The following is a 7,469-nucleotide window of genomic DNA, read 5'->3' on the forward strand; positions in this document are numbered from 1 at the left end:
TAAAATGAGTTGGAATAAAATTACACCCAGAAATCAACCTTATATATTTTATATAATATCTACATTATAAAATAAATTTATATGCATAAACAGTACAAGAAAATATTTTCCTGACCCTCTGTACTTCTCTCCTGTATCTTCCCATACCTGATCCTGCCTCTCTCCTTCTATCTCCTGTGGTTATTTTGTTCCACCTTTTATGTAGAATTGAAGCATCCACATTTTGGTCTTCCTTCTTTTTAAGCTTCATATGGTCTGTGGGTTGTATCCTGGGTATTCTGAGCTTTTGGGCTACTATACACTTATCAGTAAGTAATGTCATGTGTGTTCTTTTGTGTCTGGGTTACTTCTTCACCCAGGATGATATTTTCTATTTCCATCCACTTGCCTGCAAATTTCATGAAGTCATTGTTTTTAATAGCTCAGTAGTACTCCATTGTGTAAATGTACCAGATTTTCTGTATCCATTCTTCCATTGAAGGACATCTGGGGTGTAGCAGTGGGGGGTGGGGAACTGGGGGTAGCCACTAGAAAGCCCCAGGCTCCAGGGAAGCAAGAGGTTCCCAGGATCCAACAGGGATGGTATTAACTGAAATACCCAACAAAGAGGAAATAGAACCCATAGAGACCACCTCCAGTAGATAGGCAGGGCCTCCAGTGAAGGAATGGGACCACCCACCCATTTAAAAAATTTTAACCCAGAATTGTTCCTGTCTAAAAGAAGTACAGGGTCAAAAATGGAGCACATATTGAAAGAAAGGCCATCCAGTGACCTGTCCGACTTGGACTCCATCCCATGGGTGGACACCACAACCTGCCACTCTTACTGATGCCATCCATATTGTGCTTACAGACAGAAGCCTAGCATGACTGTCCACTAAGAGGCTCTTCCAGCACCTGACTAATATGCAGATACTCACAACCAACCACTGGACTGAGCCTGGAGACCCCAATGGAAGAGTTAGGGGAAGGACTGAAGGAACTGAAGGGGATTGCAACCCCATAGGAAGAACAACAATATCAACTAACCAGACCCCCCCCCCAGAACTCCCAAAGAGTATACATGGAGGGATCCATGGCTCCAGCTACGTATGTAGCAGAGGATGGCCTTGTCAGGCATCAATGCGAGGGGAGGCCCTAGGTCCTGTGAAGACTTGATGCCTCAATGTAGGGCAATGCTAGGGTGGTGAGGTAGGAGTGGGTGGGTAGGTGGGTGGAAGAAGCAGAGGGAGGGAGGATGGGATGGGGGTTTCAGAGGGGAGACCGGGAAGGGGGACAACATTTGAAATATAAATAAATGAAATAACAAGTAAAACAAAAACAAAACGGAACATAAAAACAAAAAAGAAAATATTTTATGAACCATACTTACAAAAGTATAAATCTATTAGAATAAATTTATATTAGATTAATAATTAATAATAATACATTTTATTAAACACTTGTTTTTGGTGTTTTTGTATATCAATAGGAAAGTAACTAAGACAATCTAAGATTCTCCATGCCAATTCCTTGGACAATGATTAACAAAGCATAGTTAGCTCTCAAAATCATGCTTATTTTGGAGGAAAATTACAAAATCATTCTAATTTAAACAAGTATCTGTTCATTTATCTTATCTTCTCCATAAGACAGACTTTGGGATAAAATGTTCTTGTTTAAAGTGTAGAAACATATCCTAGGATTTTTGGTATACAATAGAAAGTTGTTTTTTCGGAAATAAATGTCATTTTATATTTTAGCCAGCAGTGTATAAAGCAGTCTAGTGCATACATGTCTATGTAGTAGTGACTATTACATGTTATATTTTTCTCATTTTTCATGTTAGTACTTGACAATCTGATAAGAGAAAAACAAGGAACATCAATAGTTTGATTAGTAGCTCTTTAATTATTGGTAAGCCTGGATATTATTTTTATATCTTTAGTGATTTGCATTCTTGGTTGTCAGTTTTGCAACGTCTGGAATTAACTAAAACCCAAGTGGCTGAGTACACTGGTGAGGGTTGTTTTTCTTAGTTAAACCATCTGAAGTGGAAAGGACATTTATTCCAGATCTTTTGAGGTGGGAAGACCTTTAATCTGGGCCACACCTTCTGCTTGCTGCCTATATAAAAGACAACAAGAAGGAAGTTTTTCTCCTGCCTTCTTGCTTTCTCTCGAGCTGGGAAGTCCATTCCTTCACTGGTCTTAGAACCTACTTCTTCAGGATTCCAGTGTATACTTAAGACCAGTTGAAACATACAACTTCATGGACTGGATTCTTGGGCCTTTCATTGGTAGACAGCCGCTGTTGGACTAACTGGACCATAGTTTGTAAATTACTCTAGTAAACCACCTTTATATATTTAGTCTATCACTTCTGTTCTCCTAGAGAACCCTGACGAATCCAATACGATTACACATAGCACTGGTAAATCTTCTTTTGTGGATTTTTTTTGGAGTGTTATATTCATGTGTATGTGGCTGTCAGCACACATACATGAGCATGTGGATACAAGAGGTTGATATCAGGGTCTCTCTCTGCATCTAGACCTTACTATTTCAGCTAGACTGGCCACCAGTTCGCTGGATTCCCATTTCTTCTTCTGCAGCACTGGAATTGCAGGCACACAAATCCTTGCTTGACATGTATACAGGTACTGTGAGTCCAACCTCAGTGCCCATGCTTGGCCAACAAATACTTTACCTATTGAACTATCTCCCTAGTCCTATAAATTCTGCTCATTCATTCCCACTGCACATTTCTTGCCTTTTGCCTATGAATCCTTCACCCTATCATATTACAATTTTTTTCTGCTTGCATTGTTTCATAACTTTACAGACTATGACTTCAGTGACCATAAAAATTACTTTTTGGTATTTTCCCATGGTTTCTCTGCTTCTATCCTAAAATTTGATTGATATGTAACCTTATATTTATAATCCACATTAAATTATCTTTGACACCTTTTAAGTTTGTGCTTGTTCGCTTTTTTCCTCTTTTGAAATGGGTCTTTTCACGTTACTATGGATGGGATCTAACTCTCAGGCTCAAATTATCTTCCTCCCCAAGTGGTTCAAGTAGTTGGTACTGCAAGTTCAACCCTCCATGCCCATATTTGAATTTATTATTATTATTTAAAAAATTAATCCAGGAACACATTTGCAATTCATTTAGGCATGAACTTTGAAGAACTGTTCCTTTGGTTGCTTTTCTAGTAGTTAAACAACTTCTCTTCCCGAACCTGATTGAATTGCTTTACTTGAAATAATTTTAGGGAAGAATTGACATCTTAATAGTTATTTGCCTTGTTTACTATACAAGCACTTCATATTTCTCTCCTTTTTATGCCAGAATTAAAAAAAATTATCTTTGAGCTAATTCATGTTCTCTTCAAATGAGCCCTGCTTACTTCTTGGATTTTTTTTTCCTAGTTGCTTCATGTTATATACTGGTAGAGCTAATGGAGTAATTTTCTCCTGTTTCATTTTCTCTCAGTTTGTTGGTATTATATAGGAAGACTGTTGGTTTTGTACGCTTATTTTATACACTGCCACTTATTAGTTCTCTTAGACTTTTAGTTGATTGATTCTACTGGTACTTTGAGAATGGCAAACATATAATCTAGAAGAACTGTAATTATGAATCCTTTTTAACTAGCAATGCTTTGAATTCATTTTTCATGTTTTACTAGTAGCACTAAAAAATGTCCATAATGTTGATTGTAGGGAGCATTCTTGCTTTGTACTTGACATTAAAATGCATGGGCTTCCAGGCTTTTACCCTTAGATCCGATACTGGTGTTTGGATAAAAAAAAAGGTCCTTATGTTAATATACATCTTCCTTTTCATGTTCATTAAGAGGAATTGAATTTATTCAAATGAAAATTTCCATTTGTGTTCGTAAATGCAACATTTTTTTCTTTGCTCTAATGCTCTGATGAATAATATGAATAATTTTCATTATGTTGAAATGTACTTATGTGTTCCCTTTCATGTCATGTTGGATGCATTTTGCTGGGACGATCCCTGGCAGTTTTCCACCCACACTCACAACTAAAACTGGTCTGATGCTTGTGCGCAAGCCCTTTCTCAGCTTGGAACAAAGATTACAGTAACAGAAAAACACATCGGAAGGTTTCCAATTTTTTACCTTGATTTAAAATGTTTTAACTCTCAGTTGGATTTCTTGTTCCCCCTTTGTCATCTGCTACTTCTGTATTTCTGTTTCATCCAACATCAAGATAACTATTACTTGCTATTTCCTTGGACTGTCTTCTCTACCATGGTGGAGACTGACTTTCTATTTACTTCCCTTCCTATCCTCAACTTCTTGAAGCATAGATATGACAACAAACATGTAATCAGTTCCATTATTGGAACCATCAAGGTTTTCTCACTATCTTCACATTTATTAATTGTCCTTTTATGGACCCTCTTGTACATCACCCTCTCAGTGCTTCACAGAAGCTATTTAACTCTGTGTTTTCCAGTGACCTTTTAGGTGCCAAGTTGACTTTTTCCATGTTCCTGCCTGTCTCTAGTTCAGTGGATTTGTGACCCCTTTGGGGGTCCAACAACCTTTTCACTGGAGTTGTCTAAGACCAATGGAAAACAAAGATATTTACACTGTGATTACAGTAGCAAAATTATAGTTATGAAGTAGCAATGAAACTAATTTTATGGTTGGGGGTCACTACCACATGAGGAACTCTATTAAAAGGCCTTAACATTAGGAAGGTTGAGAACTACTGCTACTGGAAAGACCATTAAACCTCTATTCTTGGTTTCTGTCCCTGGTGTATTTTCCATTCTTGCTTAGCCATTACAGACTATTCCTGGTTCATGGTCTTCAAATCTCTTCCTTTATAAAATTGTTTACATTTGTGTTTCTAATCTTCAACCTTTGCCTTCCCCTTTATAACATTATTAGTAATTGAATTTACTTATTTATGTTTAAATAAAAAAAAGCCAACTGTGGATGTTGTTGGTATAGTGATTATTACATGATAGATGATCTGTTGGGCTTCAGTTTTGAATTTCCAGCTGCCTATTGAACATTTTGTTGCTATAGCCTTTCTGAAGCCCTGGACTTACTATGTGAACAACTGAACTCACAAATTTGCTTTTATTAATTTTTCTCCATTTTCCCCCTTGATTTCTCATAGTTGTAACCATTTTCTATTCTCCTATAACTCACTGGTTTCAAGCAACACCATGTCCCATGGTAGGAAATGAGGAGAATAGAGAGAACATACTTTGTTTTAGAGACTAGGCAACATATTGACTCAAAACTGTTGGCCTACAACTTGACATCCACCCCATGGGCAAGCACCAATCTCTGACACTATTAATGATACTCTGTTATGATTGCAGATAGCAGTCTAGCATGGCTGCCCTCTGAGAGCCTCTACCCAGCAGCTGACTCAGATAGAGACATATACTCACAGCCAAACAATGGATGGAGCTTGGGACTTTTATGAATGGATAGGAGGAAGGATTGCGCCTTGAAAGGCATAGGAACTCGACAGAAAGACCAACAGAGTCAACTAACCTGGACCCTTGAGGCTCTTAGAGACGGAATAACCAACCAAAGAACATACAAGGACTCCTCACACATATGTAGCAGGTGTGCGGCTTGGTCTTTAAGTGTATCCTGAACAGCTGGAACAGGGGTTATCCCAAAAGCTGTTGCCAGTCTGTGGGATATGTTCTTCTAGCTGGGCTGCCTTGTCTGGGCTCAGTGGGAGAGGATGTACCTAGCCTCACAGAGATTTGATGTGCCAGGGTGGGGGGATACCCAGGGGACTGTGGGAGGTGGTGACTGGGAGGTGGGCAGTGAGTGGGATACAAAATGAATAAGTCAAAATAAATAAAAAATAAAGCAGAAAGATCAGAGGTGAGGAGGACACAACATCTGTCCCCAACACTGGGAGTAACTGGGACTGGCAGGGCCCAGGCACACAGGAACTTCACCAGACCAGTGGCACTGGTTCCTTCTGGTCTGTCTGGGCCGGAGCCCTGAGCTGACCTTGGGCACAAACTCCACAGCCAACCCCACAACACCCAGAGGCAGCTCCACTCCCAGGTGCTCTAACATGCTCAAGGTCAGAGGATCCCAGGATCCCAGGAGCTCGGACACACCAAGATTTCAAGGTTCCAAAGGCAGCTTGACTCCCAGGAGCTCAGACACACCCAGGATTTCAGGATCACAGGATCGCAGAATCACAGGATTACAGAGACAGCTTGACTTGGTGGAGTTCTGACACAACCAGGATTACAGGAAGGACAGGCTCCAGTCAGATATAGCCAGGACAGGTAGATCTAGAGATAACCAGACGGTGGGAGGCAAGAGAAAGAACATAAGCAACAGAAACTAAGATTACTTGGCATCATCAGAACCCAGTTCTCCCACCATAGCAAGTCCTGGATATCCCAACATACTGGGAAAGTAAGATTCAGATCTAAAACCACTTCTCATGATGATGATAGATGACATTAAGAAGGACATAAATAACTCTCTTAAAGAAATACAGGAGAACACAGGTAAATAGATAGAAGCCCTTAAAGAGGAAACACAAAAATTCCTTAAAAAGTTATAGGAAAACCCAATCAAATCGGTTAAGGAAAGGAACAAAACCATCCAGGATCTAAAAATGGAACTAGAAACAATAAAAAAATCACAAAGGGAGACAACCCTGGAGTTAGAAAACTTAGGAAAGAGATCAGGAGTCAGAGATGCAAGCATCACCAACAGAATACAAGAGATAGAAGAGAGAATCTAGGGTGCAGAAGAGTCTTTAGAAAATATTGACACAACAGTCAAAGAAGACGCAAAAAGTTAAAAAGCTCCTAACCCAAAACATCCAGGAAATCCAGGACACAAAGAGAAGACCAAACCTAAGGATAATAGGTATAGAAGAGAGTGAAGATTCCCAACTTAAAGGGCCAGTAAATATCTTCAACAAAATTATAGAAGAAAACTTCCCTAACCTAAAGAAAGAGATGCCCATGAATATACAAGGAGCCTATAGAGCTCCAAATAGACTGGGCCCGAAAAGAAATTCCTCCAGTCACATAATAATCAAAACAAGGAATGTACTAAGCAAAGAAAGAATTTTAAAAGCAGTAAGGGAAAAATGTCAAGTAACATACAATGGCAGGCCTATTAGAATTACTCCAGACTTCTCACCAGAGCCTATGAAAGCCAGAAGATCCTGGGCAGATGTCATACAGACCCTAAGAGAACACAAATGCCAGCCCAGGCTACTATGCCCAGCAAAACTCTCAATCACCATAGACGGAGAAAACAAGATATTCCATGACAAAACCAAATTTACACAACATCTTTCCACAAATCCAGTCCTACAAAGGATAATAGATGGAAAACACCAACACAAAGAGTGAATCTACACCCTAGAAAAAGCAAGAAAGTGATCTTTCAACAAACCCACACAAACATAATTCCATCTCTAACAAGAAAATTA

This window comes from Mus pahari, chromosome X, assembly GCF_900095145.1.
Source record: "Mus pahari chromosome X, PAHARI_EIJ_v1.1, whole genome shotgun sequence".
In the NCBI taxonomy this organism is placed as follows: Eukaryota; Metazoa; Chordata; class Mammalia; order Rodentia; family Muridae; genus Mus; species Mus pahari.